Source organism: Xiphophorus couchianus, chromosome 17 (assembly GCF_001444195.1).
Source record: "Xiphophorus couchianus chromosome 17, X_couchianus-1.0, whole genome shotgun sequence".
In the NCBI taxonomy this organism is placed as follows: Eukaryota; Metazoa; Chordata; class Actinopteri; order Cyprinodontiformes; family Poeciliidae; genus Xiphophorus; species Xiphophorus couchianus.
This window is the reverse complement of record NC_040244.1, coordinates 7,390,721-7,412,717: the sequence shown is the minus strand read 5'-3', so window position 1 is coordinate 7,412,717 and position 21,997 is coordinate 7,390,721. Positions and strand designations below refer to the sequence as shown.

Genomic DNA, 21,997 nt, shown 5'->3' with positions numbered 1-21,997 from the left:
TTAAGTTTCTGTGTGCACTTCTGCTAAAGGTGCAGGGAAAGTTCATTCAAATGAAATTTAATCAAATGAAAGGCGCTCTTCAGCTCCTCTCCAAGTCTCAGTGGTTTCTTTTTATCTCTCATCCTCCTGTGGCTTTACTCCGATTTTGTCCTAATTAGTCTTCACTCTTGTTCTGCCCTTTTGTGTGACTTCTGAGTTGCTAAAGGATCAGCGGTGCTCAGAGAGACGGTGGAAGAAAAAACAAAAACACAGGAACACAAAGGCCAAGTTTTCTATTCATCAAGGGGAAAACAATGAGCAAAACACGAAGCTCCTGTGTGAATCTCTTTGATTAATTCAAGAGTTTTTGTTCTTCAGGCTATTCATTTACAAATTTCTGTATTTCTTTTCAGCGTTCATCAGATCGTGTGTATGATATCTGCATCTATTACACCCTATTTTTTACAGTTAACCAAAGCTAAATATGGCAATAAATCAGATTCCTCTACTTATTTGTGAATCATCAATTAGCATAAGATTAAAAACACTACGGCAACTTTCTTTTCTTTCTTATTTTATCATTGCAGAACGCAGTGTCTGTTTTGACCGTTGTGTACTTTATCCACTTGCTGGGATTGTGATCTTGGGTTTTTCTTTTTGTAGTGTAGCAGATAGTTAAATATTTCAGTAAAATCTTTCATTTACCTGTAACTTTTTCTGAAAAAGACTATTAGTAACTGAAAAAAATCAAGATGTTTGTCAAGGAAAATTTTTTTTTGCTCTAAATGTAACAATATTTGTCACTTTTGGTGCCAAATCATACATAATTGGACCAATCAAATAATATTTAGTGACAATATTTAGATTTTTCAAGATGACAACGATGGTTGACAATTCAGTTAATATTTTATAGCTGTAAAAATCATGTGTTTCCTTCTTCTGGTGGAGGTTTTTCAAAATGGCCACCATGATTGTAACAGAAAATAAATATTTGAACTAAAATCTACAGTATTTGTTAGCGACATCTAACCAAAATGTTAAGTTCACTAACAACTAGTTTCTAAACAAAAACCTTCGCTGTGCTAGCGCTAAATTGCTAAATACATAGGAAAAATATAGCAAAAGCTAACGCTAACTCTTCATCTAGTTCCAGTTGACAACTGGTGTGAAACACGCAAACATGAACATCTTCAGTTTCAGATTTTTTTTGTGACTTTAAAGTTGAAAACATGATGAAAATTTGTAACATTTCACAGCAATAATTGGTTTAAAAGGTTAAAAATGGTGGCCATTTTGAAAAATAGCTTAAAACTCTAATGGGAAAAATGAAAAACATGCAAGCTGAGGGGTAAACATGCTAGCTTTTGTGCTAGTATCCAGACTAAAAAGATTTTTACAGTGATATCTTGCAGTATTGGCCCTGAATTCATGTTTTCCTTCGCCAATTCTTCCTCTCCTCCAACTTAAACTCAATCTGAGGAAGAAGGAGTTGCAGTAGAAGCTGCCTGGTCTGCAGTGACTTGGAAGATCATGTCTCCTAATTCTCCGGTTTGCACCACCTTTCCTGCAACGCTTTGTCAAATATAAAATTTCAGTCTTATCTTGTTTAATTCCAACTCTTAGATCTGGATGCAAACTGTGTTTCGACCCCATTATGACAGCATAGACTTATACATTTAAATGTTCTCACAACAGGCAGCGTCATCTCTCTTTTTCTTCTAAATCCTTCACCTAAGCTACATTTTTTGTACTTCTTACGTCACCAAATATTTCACTTCCTTCACTATCTTTGTCTTTTTTCACCCATCCAGAAAATTACAGGCTCCACAGACTGTAAAAAAAAAAGTTCCTCTTTGTCAAGAAGAAAAGCATTTATTTCTTCCTTTTCTTCATGTTTTTAATTTATTTTTGCCTCTGCTTTCTGGAGGCAGTGTGAGTTGAAGGATGGGGGGCTCTGAGGGTCGGTGATAAGGGGCTTCTGTGGGATCCATGCAGGGACAGATAGTCCAACAAAACAGCTGCACTCTACATGGTTATCTGGCAGAAACACACACAAACACACCACAAAGGCTTAAATCTGTGCTCACAGACATTCAATTTCACACAAACGGTGAGAATTTAAAGAGTTTTATGACGATTGAAGCTCTAAGAAGTTGTCATTATTTATAAATCACTTAGTAGGATCTCTACAAAGACACCCATAGCTAATTCAGGCCTCTAACGCAGCATATTTGCATGTCGTTTCTCATTATTGCTGTTTTTAAATTGCTCTTAAATGCCACTATCTGTGAACTGCAGCATTCTGTGTGTTTCGTATCAGAAAACATGACTCCTGGGCGCATCACTTTTGTAATTATCATATTTTTAACTCGACTGAAGTGTATTTTCAGAACATTTTCAGATCAATATATTTAAAATTAAGCAAAGCAGAAAATAATTCAACAATAATAAGAAGTAGAAATAAACACGTCTGAATGAGACAGGAAACTATTAAATTATTTCGGGCGTAGTTTATAGAAGACGGAAGTGTTTTGTTTTCATCGATAGACAAGAAGAAACAAGTATTTTTATGTATAAATGTTGTTAATGTATACATAAATAAAATACAATACATAAAACCAAACTACAAAGCAATAGATCCCAATGAGCAGTTAGGAGCAGTTAACATTTGTGTAATTAAACTAAGCTAAAATGGGCAACATTAACAATGAAGACATTTAAAAACATACACAAAACATAGCAAATTTACTCCTGAAACACGCTACGCTATCAAACCTTGTCCAAAATGTATTCTAAAAAGAAAACACAGAGCTGATTCTAATACATACCACATTTGCAGACATTAACATAAAAAGGGGGGAAGAGCTGTCTGTTACTGGTTGCTACGGTAACCACCAACTGCCAAAAGCAGCGTAACAACTTAAAAAAACACCAACAAAAGTCCGAAGAAACAGCTTGTTGACTAAACTAAATAAATTTAAAAAAATAAACAAATGTTGACAAACTTCATATTCATAATATTGTTAACATAAAATCGTTACACATGCACAACCTTCTGTAGGGTTTACAAAGAATGGTCCGAAAAATAGAAAATATCCTGTGAGCGGCAGTTCACTAGATTCACTAGGCGCAAATGTTTTGTTGATGCCAGAGGTCAAAGGAGAATGGCCAGACAGAACAGCAACAGTAACTCAAATAACCACTTGTTAAACTGAGGTATGCAGAAGAGCATCTCTGACCGCACAACACGTCGAACCTTGAGGCAGATGGGCTACAGCAGCAGAAGACCACACCGGGTGCCGCTCCTGTCAGATACTGAGGCCACAATTTGCACAGGCTCAAAAGGAAATTGGATAAACGTTGCCCGGTCTGATGAGTCTCGATTTCTGCTGCCACATTCGGACTGTCGGGTCAGACTTTGGCGTCAACAATATGACAGCTTGGATCCATCCTGCCTTGTTTCAACGGCTCAGCCTGATGGTGGTGGAATGGTGTGTGGGGGATTTTTCTGCCACACTTTGGGCCCATTGGTACCAATTGAGCATCGTGTCAACACCACAGCCTGCCTGAGTGTTGCTGCTGACCAGGTCCATCCCTTTATGACCACAGTGTGCCCATCTTCTCATGGCTGCTTCCAGCAGGATAACGCACCATGTCATAAAGTGCCAATCATCTCAGACTGGTTCCTTGAACAGTTCACTGAACTCAAATGGCCTCCACAGTCACCAGAACTCAATCCAATAGAGCAAATTTGGGATGTGGTGGAACAGGAGATTCACATCATGGATGTGCAGCCGACAAATCTGCGTCAATACGGACCATTTGTATTAAAATTAGCAAAATTATTCAAATTCTCTTTCTAAACGATTGCAAGGAAAGCATCTCAAATGTATACAGAAATCTACATTGCTATTTTATCCATTTTTCAGCTGATTTGCAAAGGATTCATATCAGAATATTTTTTAAGAAATTATTTTAAATGTCTTATCATGGCCATATGGTTTTATTTACACGTCTGACAGCCACTTTATCTTGAAATAATCCCTTTAGTGGCAAAATGTTACCTGAGCTAGTCCCACTTCTTCAAACAGAGCAACATTATTGAGCTACATATATATTCATTGTTGTCGTTAGTTCAGAGGAACGCCTCCCTGCCTCAGCATGTGTGCAGCCTGCTCTCCGTTCAGCCGTCATTAACTCCAAACACAAGGAAGCAGATTAATTCATGAGGTTTCCAGCAGGTGGGAAAGAGTGAAAAAGGTTAACGCAACAGGAGCGAGTCGTGCCGCCATTGTTTCGTCATTGCACGCTTTAGCGGCGGTAATGATTTTACCAGACCGCGTCCTTTAGTCTTAATCAAAATGGATTTTCAAGGTAGAAGTCTTCCTGCAGCCTGTGAAGACGCTTCATATGTCTGAATGTGATCGAGTGCATTTAATGAAGCCACTGCCAGATGGTCCTGCTGGTGATTTCATGCTGCTGCATCTCTTACAGTCGACATTATTCTCCCAAACAGAAACAGTTGCATTCAGACTGGACTGAATTTAAATGTTTTGTTATCAGGCGACGCGTCCTGTGATGTTTTTGGTGCTTTATTTTAATATTTGAGCCATATGAGCTTACCAGAAGAATAGAAATCCTTCAGTGGTAGATGCAAACTCCCAGAGGGACTCATAAGATCCAGCAGAGCGAACAGATGAACTTCCACAGCTGCTTTGAAAATTTCCATATTTCCACCAAATATGGCTGCAATTATTTGATCTTCTTGAATCTGTACATGGTTTAGTTTTGTTACTGTTATAAAAACAGTTGAAGGTGTCGAATTTGCTGGAATACAACATAATTTGACCATTTTTACTGAAAAAACATTTGAATTTGTTCTAATTTTCTCCACTACTTCTATCACCTAATATACCCTTATTAGCTAGCTAGCTAGTGGTTGAGGCTAGCACTAACTATCTCCTAATAGACCCTTGATAGGTAGCTAGTGGTTGAGGCTAGCGCTAACTATCTCCTAATAGACCCTTGATAGGTAGCTAGTGGTTGAGGCTAGCGCTAACTATCTCCTAATAGACCCTTGATAGGTAGCTAGTGGTTGAGGCTAGCACTAACTATCTCCTAATAGACCCTTGATAGGTAGCTAGTGGTTGAGGCTAGCGCTAACTATCTCCTAATAGACCCTTGATAGGTAGCTAGTGGTTGAGGCTAGCGCTAACTATCTCCTAATAGACCCTTGATAAGTAGCTAGTGGTTGAGGCTAGCGCTAACTATCTCCTAATAGACCCTTGATAAGTAGCTAGTGGTTGAGGCTAGCGCTAACTATATCCTAATAGACCCTTGATAAGTAGCTAGTGGTTGAGACTAGCACTAACTATCTCCTAATAGACCCTTGATAGGTAGCTAGTGGTTGAGGCTAGCGCTAACTATATCCTAATAGACCCTTGATAGGTAGCTAGTGGTTGAGACTAGCACTAACTATCTCCTAATAGACCCTTGATAGGTAGCTAGTGGTTGAGACTAGCACTAACTATCTCCTAATAGACCCTTGATAGGTAGCTAGTGGTTGAGACTAGCACTAACTATCTCCTAATAGACCCTTGATAAGTAGCTAGTGGATGAGGCTAGCGCTAACTATCTCCTAATAGACCCTTGATAGGTAGCTAGTGGTTGAGACTAGCACTAACTATCTCCTAATAGACCCTTGATAGGTAGCTAGTGGTTGAGACTAGCGCTAACTATCTCCTAATAGACCCTTGATAGGTAGCTAGTGGTTGAGACTAGCGCTAACTATCTCCTAATAGACCCTTGATAGGTAGCTAGTGGTTGAGACTAGCACTAACTATCTCCTAATAGACCCTTGATAAGTAGCTAGTGGATGAGGCTAGCGCTAACTATCTCCTAATAGACCCTTGATAGGTAGCTAGTGGTTGAGACTAGCACTAACTATCTCCTAATAGACCCTTGATAGGTAGCTAGTGGTTGAGGCTAGCACTAACTATCTCCTAATAGACCCTTGATAAGTAGCTAGTGGATGAGGCTAGCGCTAACTATCTCCTAATAGACCCTTGATAGGTAGCTAGTGGTTGAGGCTAGCACTAACTATCTCCTAATAGACCCTTGATAGGTAGCTAGTGGTTGAGGCTAGCACTAACTATCTCCTAATAGACCCTTGATAGGTAGCTAGTGGTTGAGGCTAGCGCTAACTATCTCCTAATAGACCCTTGATAGGTAGCTAGTGGTTGAGACTAGCGCTAACTATCTCCTAATAGACCCTTGATAGGTAGCTAGTGGTTGAGGCTAGCGCTAACTATCTCCTAATAGACCCTTGATAGGTAGCTAGTGGTTGAGACTAGCACTAACTATCTCCTAATAGACCCTTGATAGGTAGCTAGTGGTTGAGGCTAGCACTAACTATCTCCTAATAGACCCTTGATAGGTAGCTAGTGGTTGAGGCTAGCGCTAACTATCTCCTACTAGATCCATGCTAACTAGCTCCTTTGTGTCTATCATTGGTAAGTGTAAATCTAATTTGCATAATTTATCTTTTTTTTTTTTTCCTTGGTAGAAAGAGAAAAATGAAAAATAATTTTTTTCTAGTCTGGCGTTTTGATCACAGCTAGCTGTTTTTTGAAGGACAATTTTGCTTTGGTCTCAATTTATTTCTTGTTTCTGTATTATTTATTTTGCATATTACATATTAAATGTTCATTAGACTTTAGAGTTTGTTGATCTTTCAGAAAGTGTTTTTGCAATATTATGTGATGCAAAAACAGTCGGAAAACAACAATATTATCATTTATCGCAATAACTTCTGGGACAATTTATCGTGCAGAAAACTTTGTCCAATTTAACTCGCTTCCCTTTGTCCAGCCACCCATTCCTCCTTTATTTTACATTTATTATTCATTTGATTGACTTCATCTAATCGCTCCGCTTGTGGCAGAAATGAATCATTCCAGAAATCCTGTCGCTTTGAATTCTGTTTTGGGAGTTTCCAATTTTAGGAACGCAACATTTCCCGATGGAGTCTGTTGGAAAGGTGCGAGCCAAACACTGAAAGCAACCTGAAGGCCACTTTTCTCGCAGCCAAAGAAATCAATGAGGCTGGATATTCAACACTGCGCTGTGGTTTTTACGGTGGCCCATAAAAACCTTATTGAAAAAGTATATATGGCATGAGATGATTTCTCTGAGGGTGAAATTGGATTAAGCCTAGTGTAAAACGGAGAATCTGGCCTTTTTCCTTCTCTCTCTCTTTCCCTGCTTTGCTTGACTCTCCCACCCGGCAACCATTAAACCCTATAGGAAGAGAAACCTAATTACATGGCTGGAAGTGGCCATAGTGAGCACTATTAAAAGGATCCAATTAAAGTTTGCGCATCGCTGGCAGCAGCTTTCTGGTGAGGGATTATTTGTGGAGGTGGGTTTTGATCTGACGAACGGACGAGTTCAACGTTGGCTGGGGAATGGTGGATTGGTGGCATTTTGGAGCAGAAAAGTTCACGTAATTGGGACCTAAATCAAACGAAACTCGCATTAAAATGAAGCTAAAATTCAGAAGCGTTGCGGGGAAAGCGGAACAAATGCTTGCTGTTGATAGTGTGCCATTCATGAAAAGCGGATGTTTATGACTCGTCACAATGTTCCTCAATAATCAGCTGTATCACTAATATGTTGTTGAATGTTCTGTGTGGGTGATTTTCTATTTAAAAAAAGAAGCAGTGTATTTCTGTTAAGTGTGTTTATAGCTACAGTATGTAATGTTTATAAAAAATATTACATATTTGTTAAAACGGTCTGTGAAAAGATCAATCTCCTCTTCTTTTTGTCAGTGTAAACTAAAAACAACCAGTCAGAGCCAGTAGGAGGGTCTTAGCGCTGTCAATCAGGCTCGTGTATGCACAACCCCCTTGCTGTATCCTATGCTGCAGCTTATATAGCCTATTGTGAATGCTACAGCAAGTTAGCATAGCCTTTTGTGGATGCTACAGCAAGTTAGCATAGCCTTTTGTGGATGCTGCGGCTAGTTAGCATAGACTGTTGTGGATGCTATAGCTAGTTAGCTTAGTCTATTGTGGATGCTAAAGCTGGTTAGCATATCCACCAATGGTTTTCCTGTAATGGTAAATTGTTTCTCCACCATTAGAATATTTCAACTACATAAAGTTGATATTTTTCCCCCTTTCATTCACCAATTTGTGTATATACAACAAACACTGTTGCTAATCTGCTGTTTGCAACAGTAGTTGCAAACGGCAGTAACTACTTTTTTGCTTGTTTAGCAAAAAGAGGTATAGATCAACAACATAATAGCAGCAAAAAGTAAAATAAATAAGAACAAGGAGATGTACACTAAAATGAAGACGTTCAGAACAAAGATAAGGCACAGCATAATCAAATGGTGCCACAACAAAAACAGTGAAATTATTAAACTTATGTGGGTTGGAATATACTTTTTGTTTCTCCCTTAATCTTGCCAATTATTTTCTAATTTGCATTATTATTATTTTCCTATTCTCTGACCGTCCTTGATTGACCTAGGATCACAGAAATTTTGGGTAGAAGTGAAAAAGAGAGGGAGAAAAATAAAATAAATAAAATATGCCAGAACAAAATTAGATTGATTGACAGCGTTTAGACGCTCCTGGCTCTGATTGGTTATTTTTGTTTGGGAGCAGTAGTTTTTCACACATTATCTGTGTCATATTATACAGTCAAGACATGGTGTAAAGAACATTTTATATAAAAGTTACATACTGCAGCTGTAAGTGAGGATTTATTTTGTGTTTTGTGACCTGCTTGTTGTTTAAATTTCCAAAACGTTGGGGCACAAACTGGTAAAAAAAATATAAAAATGCAGTCTTGGGATGTTTTTGGGACATTTTGTGCATGTGTCAGAGGGTCAACACAAGCAAAATTGAAAATTCCTCCACTTTCTGTACATTTCACTCAGAAAAGAGGGAGCCGAGGTGATGGCTTTGTGGGGAAGCTCGCCCTCTGGTATTAAAAGGCTAAGATATCTCAGTATGAAATGATTTCCACCACACTGAGTGTGCTGATTATTCCAGCCTCTGTGACCCTGTCAGTTCAAATCCCTTGTCTGATCCTGGGACGCCGCGCTCAAATTGGCTTCTCCGACGTCGCACCTGTTGAAATTAGTTTTGATGGGATACATGTTGCCGCGGTGGCCGGCCCTAGCCCCCGTGGGGGCGACGCCGCGGTTACGGTGGCGTTATAAACGAATAAAAGCGGCAGATTGTGTCATTGTTTGTCATTGTGATGCGTTGCCCTGGCTGAGGGGGATTAGGCTGACGCAGCAGCACGTTCACATCCCCTGAAAAAACACCTACATAACAAAACAAATGACATCAGCCTGCACTAATCTCTGCATATCCCGGCCTTCTCCTCGTGTCAACCTGCTCTTTGCTGCTGCCTCTGTGTGAACGTGGCGGGACGAAGAGGAAAAACATCGGTTTTTCCAAGGCTTTCTGATGCGTCGACCTCCTTCGTTCCAGCATTTTTAGCCCCCCTGCTAGTAAGGCAGCTTTGATGTTCTGGAAAGCTGAGATGTGGAGACAGAGCAAAGGGAACCGTCTGCAGTGAATGTTTGGGAGAATAAATATCTTCACGTCAGATGGACTTCAAGAACTGCGAAGGATCTCACTGTGATTCAGTCCAGTTGGTTTGATGATGATGGGTAGGTTGTCTCTAAGAATACAGTCGTTTTCTGACTTATTGGCATATGTGGAAAACTCCTAGAGAAGAACTGCAACAAACCCTTTCAGTATTTACTGATCAAGAAATGTCTAAAAAAGGATGTTTAAATAATAGCAAACACCAAATATTAGAGGCGATCTATTATTCAAAATTCGCACTTTGCATGTTTTTATATTTCCATTTGGGTCTCAACTGCTTCTAAAAACATCCTGAATGCTTAAAAAAATATCTGTTTTTTGTTTTTTTGGTGGGTTGACAGAAAATTTATGTTTTTTGGCATCTGGAAAGCAAGTTGTTTCAAAAACGGCACATTGCACTGTTACCTAGCAACTCCAGGAGAGTTCTGCCCATTAACTAGCAACCCAAGCTGAACTCCAGCACGTTTGGTCAGCCAGTTTTACTTCTGTTTTTCAACAATGTATGGTTGTATGATTGCGCATCTTTTTGCAGTTATTTTCATGTGTGAGTGTAAATGTTCAGTAGACGTTGAAATGACCAGAAAAAAATCTCTTTATCTAATAACAATTTTGTGCACAAAATGTTATGAGCATGATTTGTATAGGCCACAGATCTGTCAGAACCTGTCCGAGGAAGAATATTAGGTCGCTTTTAACCTTGTTGTACTCATTAAACATGAGATCAACCAAAAGTTAGGACACCCTAATCAAAGTTATTGATTAGTAACTTTCATCTGATATTAAATGTTCATGTTCACCGCAAAAACACAAAATTTTACCAAGAATTTTTGTGTAGTTTTTAGTGCAAATATCTTGGTACACTTTAAATAAAACAAAGCTAACTTACAAATAACTCTTCAGCAAGATTTGTTTTAAGTTCATAATGCTTTACTGTTGATGGTACGTTAGATGGTATTAAATAAGCGACAGCCTGCCATACAAAACTAGCGCTGCAAAGGTTTCTTCTCTCATCAGACTCATTCATGGCACTTCGTTTTGACAAACGCTCGATTTATTGTCAGTTTTATTTGCTGTAGCATTTTTAACAGCTTCTGGAAAGTTGTATTTTTTTTTTTTTGTTTATTTTTTTTCCTGAAAATGCACAAACAGTTCTCCATCCGAATGTGCCTGGGATTTGCGAGCAGCATAAATCCAGTCGAGGAAATAACCCAGTGAGTGTTTTTCGGGGAGCAAAAAGCATTATTGCTTCCATTTGTCAAGCTGTGAGAAGAGGCTGTTGTGAGCTGACAAACAAGAGAGTGTTATGCTAAATGTTTTGCAGAGAATAAAATATGATTGACCCTTTACTCAGAAGCAATATTCATGAAAGTGATTTTACTTTTTCAGAAAGTTTATTTGGGTTGCTTTCAGTGATTCTCGCACACAGGTGAAACTTTATGCATTCCCTCTTTTTCTTCCTCTATTAGTTTATCACGCCTCCTGTCGTTCTCCTTCCTCTCCTGGCTCCTTGGGGGAATGATGCAGTCATCAATATCTCTGGTTGCATTACAGGCCGTCTGCCTAGCACCTCCTGGAGGGCAGAGCTATTAATGGGTTTGGGTAGAGGCCGGCAGAAGGCCAGCGGAGACGGGAGGGAGGCTGGTTTGCTGTCTGGCTTTCTCTCACCTCACTGGCTGTCAATAACCTGCAGAACAACACGCTCATTCCCACTGAACTCGAATCAACCTGAAAATCTCATTTATTGGGAGAGCTCACGAAAGTGATTGAATTCTGACTTTAATATCAGAAGATTAGATCTAAAAAAGATCAACAACCTGGTAAAGCCGGCTGGTTCTGGAGGATTCTATATAAAATCAAGAAAATTATGGAGAGCCCTGGCATCATCTTCATAAGATTGGCAATAAAAACAGAGTCTTCAGTCAGAGGGTTCTTCAAATTTGCTGTAATACAGACTGCTACAGGAGATCCTTCCTTCTCATAGCCATAACCATCTTCAGTAACTCTTGGAGAAATGTTGAATTAATATGCATTACAACAATATTTATTGTTCCCTTGGGATCAATAAAGTAATTTTGAATTTAAATAAAGTCTGAATGAGTCTGAAAAGTCGGAATTCAGAAAAGCATCAGAATTCCGAGAAAGAAATTTGAGAGAAAAATCAGAATTTTGAGAAAACTTTGGAATTCTGAGAGAAAAGTCGGAATTTTTAGAAAACTGGAATTCTGAGGACTACAGAATTCTGAGAAAGAATTCCAAGAAAGGTTGGAATTCTGAGAAAAAAGTTTTGAGAAAAAAGTTGGAATTTTGAGGGGGGGGAAAAATCAGAATTCCAAGAAAAAGTCAGAATTCTGAGAAATAATTGTAGGAAAAGTCAGAATTTTGAGAATTCTGGGGGAAAGTTTTTGAAATGCGAGATAAAAGTAGTGATATTGAGAAAAACATTGGAATTCTGTGGAAAAAAAAGTCTGAATTCTGAGAAAAACTTCAGAATTCTGAGAAACGTAAGAATTTTGAAAGATTTTTTTTAAAAATCAGAATTTTGATAAAAACTCACAATTCTGAGACAAAGGTTGGAATTGTGTGATTAGTCAGAATTCTTTAGAAAAAGGTCAGAAATAGTTTTTTCCAGTGGCCTCAGTCCTCTTCCATACAGGAATTTCTTATGTATTTATTTTTTTAACCCTTCAGTGCGGTTAGACTGCAGAGCGGCCATATTAACTTTCATTTTTGTCAGAGTGAACAACATTAGCATCCCCTGCACTCCCTCCCTCAGTGTGCGATATTACTGCCTGAATGAAGCGTAATCAGAGTTTATTAAGCTGCGGTTCTGTTCCATCAGTAAAAACAGTGAACAAGCACTTGGCTAAAGGTGCCGTCTGAAGGCGAAGTGCAGCGAAAGCAGCTTTTTGGTGATGCGGCGCCACAGTTTACTGTTCTTCATCAATCCGCTTCTCCCGCGGGCGATAGCCGGCCGCTGAATGAGAAACTAATCCATCCCACTAATGCAGGAGCATTACAGCTGCCTGTCACTTCCTAATTGACTAATGGCTGGATTAGAATGGTTACAATGAGTTGTGCTGACGCCGTCTTGGCCAGTTGTGACTCTGAGTTTTAGGGTGAGAAAGAGCCTTAAAAAACAACAACTTTGCTGCAACAACATGGAAAGGAACAGAGTTCAGAAGGCAATAATTCAGATAATCCTGACTTGAACTTTAACTACGTAACTTTATCAAATCTAATGCACCTCAATTTAATTATTTTACAAATCTTGATTTTGGTTCAGTGGAAGTGAACTCTGGTTCAGTTTGAATAAATATGTGGACCGGAGACCGCTCCAAAAACAAGAGGTGGACTAAAGCGCAAGGCATTCTGGGTAAATACAATTATTTTTACCCCTTGAAATCTTTGTGAAAGGCAACTGAACCATTTGTGGGGTTTTTTGTCCTGTTGATTAGTTTCTTGGAGCGTTTGATATAAAATGTGACATTACAGACAGAGGCTTCCAAAAGTCAAATTTGTTAAACTTTTGAAACTCATAAATTTCTAAGATCATTTTAGAAAATTTCTTAGATTACTCTCAAATTTTCTGAATTTTTTTTCTAGCAAATTTTTGACTTGTTTTGATTGGAGACTGTTTCAAAAGCAGGAAACAGATTATAGCGCAGGGCATTCTGGGTAAGAACAACCAAAACAAGCGTGACTTGTGGTCTTTTACCAAAGACAAAGGAGAAATCTTACAACTGCTAAAATCTGACGACACTCCATTTTTGTTTAGTTGCACTCAAGTCTTCTTCAGAGGTTTTTGTGTGATTTCCTGCAGTTGTTTTTGGTGCAGCGCCCCCAGAGGCGAGGAGGGGAACAGGTTTTTCAAAGAGTTTGGATCATTTGACAGTGCAGTGTGAAAGCAAACCACATAAGCTGAAAAAGTAACAAATGTTGTGATTTTGTTCCAAGTCTACCAGACTATCAGGTGTGAAAACACCCTAAGTTGGACAAAGACTCTCCTTGGACTTGTGTTTTAAATTCTTTAACTGTAGTTTAAAAAATTTACTGTATGTTGAATTATCATTGTCAAAAGTCGGCTAGCTCATTAGCGACAACTCAAAGCTCTGACAGAGACAAACATATTCTTCAGTGGAAGGTGCGTTTGATTTATTAACCAGTGGCACTTCTAAAAATGAACAGTTTTGATGACATGTTGTTGGAGTTTTATGTTTCTGCCAGCTAATCAGTCACCGCTCGTTTCCAGGTGATCACTTAATAATCGCAAAACATCAAGGCTAAAAAACCTGCAACTGACTGACTGTTTTGTTTGTGTGGGAAATGTTTTTGTGTTTTTTGGCCTTATTGCTACTGATACGCTTGCATTTAACTCCAGCTCTGTCGGCTAGCTACCGGCGCTGTTGTTGCCATGCCAACGGGTGTACGTGCGGAGTGAATTTGACACACAAAGCGAGAAAAAAAACAGAATTTAAGTGGTTTTGAGTTATCTTTAGCTCTTTTTTTCTGCGTTATTTTCCCTTTGGCGCTTCAGCCGCTGTAATTCCTCAGAGTTCAATAAACAATGAAAAAGAAATTGCCTCATTTGCTCATAGAAAGTTGCAATATTTGTAATAATCAGAAGTGGTAGAGCAAAATATTTCATACAGCGGCCGGTGTATGATATTTAATCAGTTGTCCAATCTAAAAAATAAATTAGTTTAGTTTTCTTTTCCAACTTTCCAAGCTTACATACCAGAACAGTTTCCCCAACTTCACTTTAAGGCACATTTTATAGAAATCGGATAAAAAATAAAGGCCTTACAAATATTTTTGAGACAAATTTATGCACATTCAACAGATCGATTTTCCATGGCTCAGTTTGTTTCGGTGTCTATGGTCTCTAGTGTATAAAATCAATTGATCAAAATTTCAGGTCACTGAATCTTTTTTTTCTGGATCTTTGGAGATCAAATTGGTAAATATTAGCTTCTCCAGACTTAAAGGTTTTTCTGCCTGGAGGCAACGCATACAGGAATTAGTGTTATGGCTGAATTATAAATCATAGTTTGCAAAAGTTGTCAAGATAGTAATTGAAACATCAAGAAGCTAAAATGAAAGTGAGGTTCGCTGAAGCTGGAAAAGTCTTTAATTGAACTGGAAGTTGTCAAGGCAACCAACACAATTACTATTCAGACTAAATCAGAGACTTTGCAAACCAATTCAGCTGCTAGATTTTCTCTGACATCATGTTGAACCTTTTGAATTTAATCACTAAAGCAACAAACATTTATTTTTAACCCCCTGAAATGAACATAAATGATATCTCTTGATTGGTCATGCATCCTATGCAAAAATGAAACACAAAAGTTTGTGTCACGCCGCGTCGTTTCTTTTGTTCAGTGAGGATTTGTTTAAATCCTTGTCTTGTAATCTTTTTCTTCAGGCTCGGAGCACAAACACGCTGTCTCCATCTCTTAAACACACGCTGAGATCTCTGCCTCTGCTTCAGGATTTAAGTCCTTTTGTCTGAAACGGAGGCCAGATGTTGTTCCTCTCACCTTCAGTTCCTTGCAGATTTGCTCGGGTCATTTTCACACAGAGGATAACTGAGGTTGTGGAGTTGTGAGGATTTCCGAGCGGCTGAAGGCTACAAACTCAGCCGCCCACACTACAACTCATCTGCTCCTCCTTCCATTCACCTGTTTTCCTCTTTCTATTCACACTCGGCTCACCTTTATCGTCTCAGTAAGGCCACGAGTTGTTTCCTGACCATTTCCTAACAAACCTGCTGCAGCTTGTTTGTTTTGAAAGTATGAAAGTATAAAGGTGAATTTCTACTTTATTGGAGCATGAAAGTACTGCTGCAGATGCATTTGGTGTATAAATTAATCATAGCTTAATGTGTCATGTTTTATCTGAGTTAAATCATGCCTGCAGGCGATATCATGGTTTAATTATACAATACACTGCAAGTTTCTTCATTAATCTGAATTAGTTTTTTATTATTTTTGTTCCATTTCACTTTTCTTTCTTCCTTCTTCATATCTCGTTTTCTAGTTCTCAGTTTTTTATCTATTTGAAATAAAGTAATTCAGTTTTTGGTTTTTCTGTTTATTTGGAACCAATTCATAATAAGGATGCTAGTTATCGATTAATGAGTTAATCTAAAGTTGGTTGATCTTATCATGCAGGAGTCATTTTCTCAAAACTTTACCAGAAGAAAGTAATTTCAAAGCTCTGACGTTGATAATAATTTGATGTTGAAGTTTTGACAGAAAAAGTATTTAGTTATTTGTAAAAGAAACAACAAAGTACTACTTCACAAGAGGCTCAATTTTATCAATCTTCTCATAAATTTATGACTTTTTAAAAAAATAGCATGACTTTAGTCTGTTAAAAGTACGACTAAATTCTCATAATATTATGATTTTTTCTAATAATATTACGACTTTATTCTCCGAAAATTAAGACTTTATTCTCATAATATTATGACTTTTTCTAGTAACATTATGACAACTTTACTGTCATATTATGATCTTATTTTTATATTAATAATATTACAACTTTTTTCTTAATATTACGGCTCTTTTCTCATAATATTATGACTTTATCCTGGTAACAGCTTTTGTTGCTGATGTTACAACGTTATTCTGGTAAAATTACAACTTTATTTCTTTAATATTTTAACTTTGTTCTCATTATTTTGACTATATTCTCTTTTGAGTATATTCTAGTAACATTATGACTTTTTTCATGTAATTTTATTTATTTTTTTCGTACTACTCCCATACTTCTACCATAGTTTGCTGCATGAGTTTATGTGTACAGCATATTTTTCCTGTAATCTACCTGTTGATATTTGCACTGATGGTCATTTGATTTACCCCAAATATATCTCCTATAAATTTCTGTAATGTAGTCATTCTAGGAGTGATCAACTCATTTAAAGTCGTTCCGTCTTTCCGTCTCTACAGAGTCACAGATTATGTCAAAAATTGATTGGCCTTGTGGTTGAATCTTTTTATAAAAAACGAGAAATCCCTCACACACCACAAGACGCAGCTAAATATAGTTCCGCCACATCAAAGGTCTTCTTAGAAAATATGTCTGTGTGTGTGTTTGCTGCTCAGTCAGTAGCTCTGCCTTGGAGGAAGGCTAATCTGAGAGGTACACAACCCCCCGTCTCCACTCCGCCCCCGCCGTGCCGACAGACACAATCAACAAGCTCTCCTTTGGAGCTGCGACACATGCTCAGACAATCACTTTCTCTTATTTCGTTCCCTGCTGCTTGTTTGTTCTCATAAGCCTTAACAAATCACTCCCTGTGTGTTCTGCTTTATTGATTTTGCTTTGAAGGGTTCTCCAAGCAGGTGGGAGTGCAAACCGGCTTTCATGTTATTTCATGTGATACTGGAATCCGGATCATGTGCGTGTAAGAATAAGATGCCTGTTGAGGAAGAGGGTTGTAAAAAATAGTTTCAGTTGTTATCAGACGATCATCTAATCATTGGTTGCTGTATTAAAGGTGACCTAGGATAGGTACAGTACAGACCAAAAGTTTGGACACACCTTCTAATTCAATGGGTTTTCTTTATTTTCATGACTATTTATAAGGCAAGAAATCCCACTTATTAACCTGACAGGGCACACCTATGAAGTGAAAACCATTTCAGGTGACTTTCTCTTGAAGCTCATCAAGAAAATGCAGAGTGTGTGCAAAGCAGTAATCACAGCAAGAGGTTGCTACTTTGAAGAAACTAGAATATAAGGGGTATTTTCAGTTGTTTTACATTTTTTTGTTTAGTTCATATTTCCACATGTGTTATTCATAGTTTTGATGCCTTCAGTGTGAATCTATAATGTCAATAGTCATGAAAATGAAGGAAACTCATTGAATTAAAAGGTGTGTCCTGTACTGTATATGATCCATAAAAAATATAATTCTTGAATTTTTTGCACTAAATCATCCTAGAATAATGAGATTTTAGTCTGGTCATTTATTTCAGAATTAGCTGTTTTAGGACCTCTTGTCACCTAATATGAAAAATTCACATTTTCTACAATTTTCTGCATTCATTTGGGTTACTACTGCTTCTAAAACCAGACCAAGCGCTAAAAAAACACCTTGACGTAGGCCTGTCGCAATAAACAAGAAATCATTTAATCGCACGATAAATTAAAACTATCCACGTCATTTTAGTTATCGGGTTTATCGTCTCTTCCGGCCTTTTTCGCTTTCTGTTGATGACACTGAATGAAAAAAGGCTCAACTCCGATGCTCTCCACTGACCCTCCCTTCCTCATTTCCTTAGTGTAAAGCCCAGCAGCACAGGACACAATCTTAGAGCTGTCGGCCGATTGTCGGCCCATTTTCAAAACCTGAGAGATCACACATTAGCCGACAGAAATCCTAGGTATAACGGTTCGATCGGTTCGTTCCTGCCGTGTGGTGTCCAACAATGGGCACAAAATAATGGCTGCAAGTCCAGTGAACTAATTTTAAAACCAGGTATTAATCAATGCTTTACTACAATCTACCTGCAATGCATGTGGCTAGTGTCAGCGTAAAGTCCTGACTGAATGAAAATCATTAGAACCTATTTACGTCACGTTAACGAAGAACAGCTGAAAAGTTACCGGTTTCGCTCCAACTCCTCCTCTTGTCATTTCTATATTCTTTGCACGAAATGTTGAATAAACATTAATGTTGTTTCCACATATCATCTCCGATGTCCGCTGGACTTCGGGTTGCGCTGTGTCAGCTGTTTGGGATTCCCCTCCCTAATTTCCCCTCAGAAAGCTCGGAGGAGAATCCGCGCTTTCTGATTGGCTACTGTCACATTCAACAGGCTGCATTAAATCCTACAACATAATATACAGACTTCATAATCTGCAGTCTTTTGGTTGAATGCAGTATTTATTTCCACTTTGGCTTTATGTTGTTTAGTTTTTTTTCCAGTACATTTTTTGTTAGACTGATAATCCATTTTATTTTTGTTTTTGGTTGTTTTGTTTATTTTGTTTATCAGTTCCAGTGTTAAATGTTCTTTTGAAAATAAAGTGTATCTATCTTTGGCAGGAAATCGCCTGCATTATTACATTATTTCCATTAAATCAGTGTTAAAAAGGTCTTCAAACAATATTATCGTTTATCGCAATACTTTTTGAGACAATTAATCACTCAGCAAAATTTGTTATAGTGACAGGCCTACCCAGCAGTCTTTTTGGCAATAAATTGCCAAAACATTATCTGTTTCAAAAACTTATGGAATGTAACGTTGCAAATCCGCAGGCACTGCCCGTTACCTAGCAACCCCAGCAGTGTACCGCCCGTCACCTAGCAACCCAAGCTGAACTCCAGCAAGTTTGTTCAGTTAGTTTTCATATTCAAATTCAAAAATACTTTATTAATCCCAAAAGGAAATTAAATGTTTTTGTAACTCATTAATGTAATTCTGCAAAGAATTAGTGAAGAAGGTGACGGCTGTTGGCAAGACAGATCTCTCATAGCAGTCTGTATTACAGTGAATTTGAAGAAGCCTCTGACTGAAGACACTCTGCCTTCACAAGACAGTCTCATGAAAAGGATGGTCAGGGTTGTCCATAATTTTCTTGATTTTATGAAAAGTACTTCTTACTTTTTACTGTTGTTTGCGCTGTACAATGGCTGCTGGAAAAGACAAGTGTTTTGTGGTTGACTCACCATCCAGAAACTACTTGCTGCTTTCTTTTTGGTTGTTGAGGGGGCTCCACTTCTGGTTTTCAAAGATGTACTGTTGTATAATTGCACGTCTGATGCAGCCATTTTAACGTGCGAGTGTAAACGTTGAGTTTGGGGTTGTGCCCAGGAGCAGCTTATTTTGATTTAAAGGGGACATATTATGCTTGATCGGGTTAGAATAGATCTGTGGGTGATACAAAACAAGTCCATAACATTTTCTTTGCCTAAAATTATTCTTGGATAATGAGATTTTAGTCAGCAGTAAAACCAGCTGACCAAACGTGCTAGAGCTCTATTGGTTGCTAGGTGATAAGCTGGGGTTGCTAGGTAACAGGCAGTTAACCCAATGCCAAGAAAATGGCTGGGTGTTTTTTAAAAAGACTTTAGCTGTTTCTAGAAGCAGTAGAAAACCAAAAACGTTCAAAAACGTTCAAAATGGAAATTTTGCATAGTAGGTCCTAAGGTATTTTATTAAATTATCCTTTACTTAGCATTTGATACTGATCAAGAATATTTTTTTCTAAGTGATTTAAACAGATTTAAATTGGTTTGTTTAATCTCAAGCTTGGTGGTTCTCACAGAAGGCGGTCATGTATCATTTGAGATGGAAAATATTGAGTCAAATGAATCAGAGCTTAAAATAACCATGTAAAAGCTTCCTGAATTAGCTCTGCTGACCTTAGTTCAACTAAAATAAAACTTTGATTATTAAAGTCTCATTTATTCAGTTAAAAAAAGGGGACAAAGTACATTATTTAGCACTCAACTAAATATAGCCAAAGTTTTAGAAAGTGGGAGCTTTCATCAGTGGGTCTTCTATCGTATTTAATTAGTTGCTTCAACTTTAACTTTAAAAAGACTGAAAAAAACTTTGTTTTTTTAAACTTCAATCTTCCTTTTGAAAAAATGTCTTCAAATATTTGACAAACAGTGGCCTACGGTAGGTCCTGATCATTCCTCAGCCCAAAAATGAGTCATGAATAATTGATTTTTTTAGACTGGAACAAAACCTCTGAAAATGGGAACAAAGAGATCCAAAACATTAGATCTGTGTTGGACTGAAAACACAAACCTAATACTTTATTTATTTAAGATGAATATGTGTGGCTCTCTTTAACACTTAGCAGATAAGTTGAAGTATAGAAAAATCTTTAAATAGAAGAATATATTAACCTAAAATTGTAAACTCTACAAAGCAAAATGAGGGTACATTTTCTTTTATTTCCATTTAAACTGATTTTTTTATTATTATTATTCAGATGCTTTAATCTCTTTTACAGCATTCATATCATTGTTTGTTCATTAAAAAGACATAAAAACTAAAATAAAATTAGGTGCTTCAGGAAAAAAGACAAACTTTTAAAGCTTCAGAATATATTGCAAATAAATAGTCATCACAATAAATCAACAAAATATATCACAATAGACACGGGATCAATATCAACAGAAAATACATCTGATAGAATTTTTAATAATTTCAATAAACTCCGATCCAGAACCGCACAGCATTCTGGGAGATGTAGGCAAAGGAAAGGCTTAAGCCTTTAGCAACGTTGGTGCGCACTCTCCCTTTGGTTACCTAGCAACTCTCTCATTCTTTGGTTACCTAGCAACAAGCTGTTGAATATCTCGCACAGCAGCAGTTTCAGGTTCCGCCTTGTAATTGCTTAAAAAATAAAAAAAAGAACAGCTTAGAGTGAAAGCTGGATAAATAAATAATATTTCAGTCATTTAAAATCAAAAAAACAAGTCCGCAATTATTGATATCGACCAATTTGAAACACTTGTTTTGTATGTTTTTCAGCCATATTGTCCAACCGTGTGCTAATGTAACGTTTAGCTAGTTGGGCAGAGCGTCATGGCAACACATGCTCACACATTGCCCAAAATGTCAAAAGTTGCAGACAAAAAAAGGCATAAAAGGTATTTATCCCAACTAATATCACAACGTTTTATAAAAAAAATTGTAACTGTATCATCTATCCATGTCTATTCGCTTATATTCACACAGCAGGCAAATGTGACCCAAATCAGATTTGGGTAGCTAGAGGAAGTCTGAACATCCCAATTCAAAAATTTGTATTTGTGTCGCTTCCTTATGTGGAGCTAAATCTGATATATCCATCCATCCATCCATCCATCCATTTTCTGACACCCTTGTCCTTAGTGGGGTCTGGAGGTGCTGGTGTCTCTCCAGCTAACGTTTCGGGCGAGAGGCGGGTTCACCCTGGACAGGTCGCCAGTCTGTCACAGCGCAACACAGAGACAGACAGGACACACAACCATGCACACACACACTCACACCTAGGGAGAATTTAGAGAGACAATTAACCTGACCGTCATGTTTTTGGACTGTGGGAGAAAGCCGGAGAACCCGGAGAGAACCCACGCATGCACAGGGAGAACATGCAAACTCCACGCCTGATATATCCAATAATTTTCAAATCAGAATGATCATGTTGCATTTTATCTAACGTTTATAAATCCATACAGACTTCTTTGTTTCACAAACTGCCATTGCTATAAGTAGTTCTTTATTTTTTCTAACATCTCTTTGTCCTTTTAGAATCTTGTGGTAATAATTTTTGTTCCTATTCCATAAACAGAGCGCTGCTGTGTGCCGTCTTCTGCACATGTGGGTCGTTTGAGGTTATTCACAGTTGCATTTAATTAGTAGTAC

The 21,997-nt window shown here is 37.8% G+C and overlaps 1 protein-coding gene and 1 long non-coding RNA gene across 8 annotated transcripts in view; one reads left to right on the top strand and one right to left on the bottom strand.

The window, feature by feature from the left end:
* The window catches only part of magi2a (membrane associated guanylate kinase, WW and PDZ domain containing 2a), a 250,094-nt gene that overhangs the window by 131,380 nt on the left and 96,717 nt on the right, over positions 1 to 21,997 (top strand). The gene's annotated exons all lie outside the window — the stretch shown is intronic.
* On the bottom strand, positions 1,832 to 2,873 carry LOC114160664 (uncharacterized). The gene is made up of 2 exons (XR_003598828.1): positions 2,808 to 2,873; positions 1,832 to 2,016 (listed from the first exon to the last, which is right to left on the bottom strand). It is a non-coding gene; the product is annotated as an uncharacterized LOC114160664 (long non-coding RNA).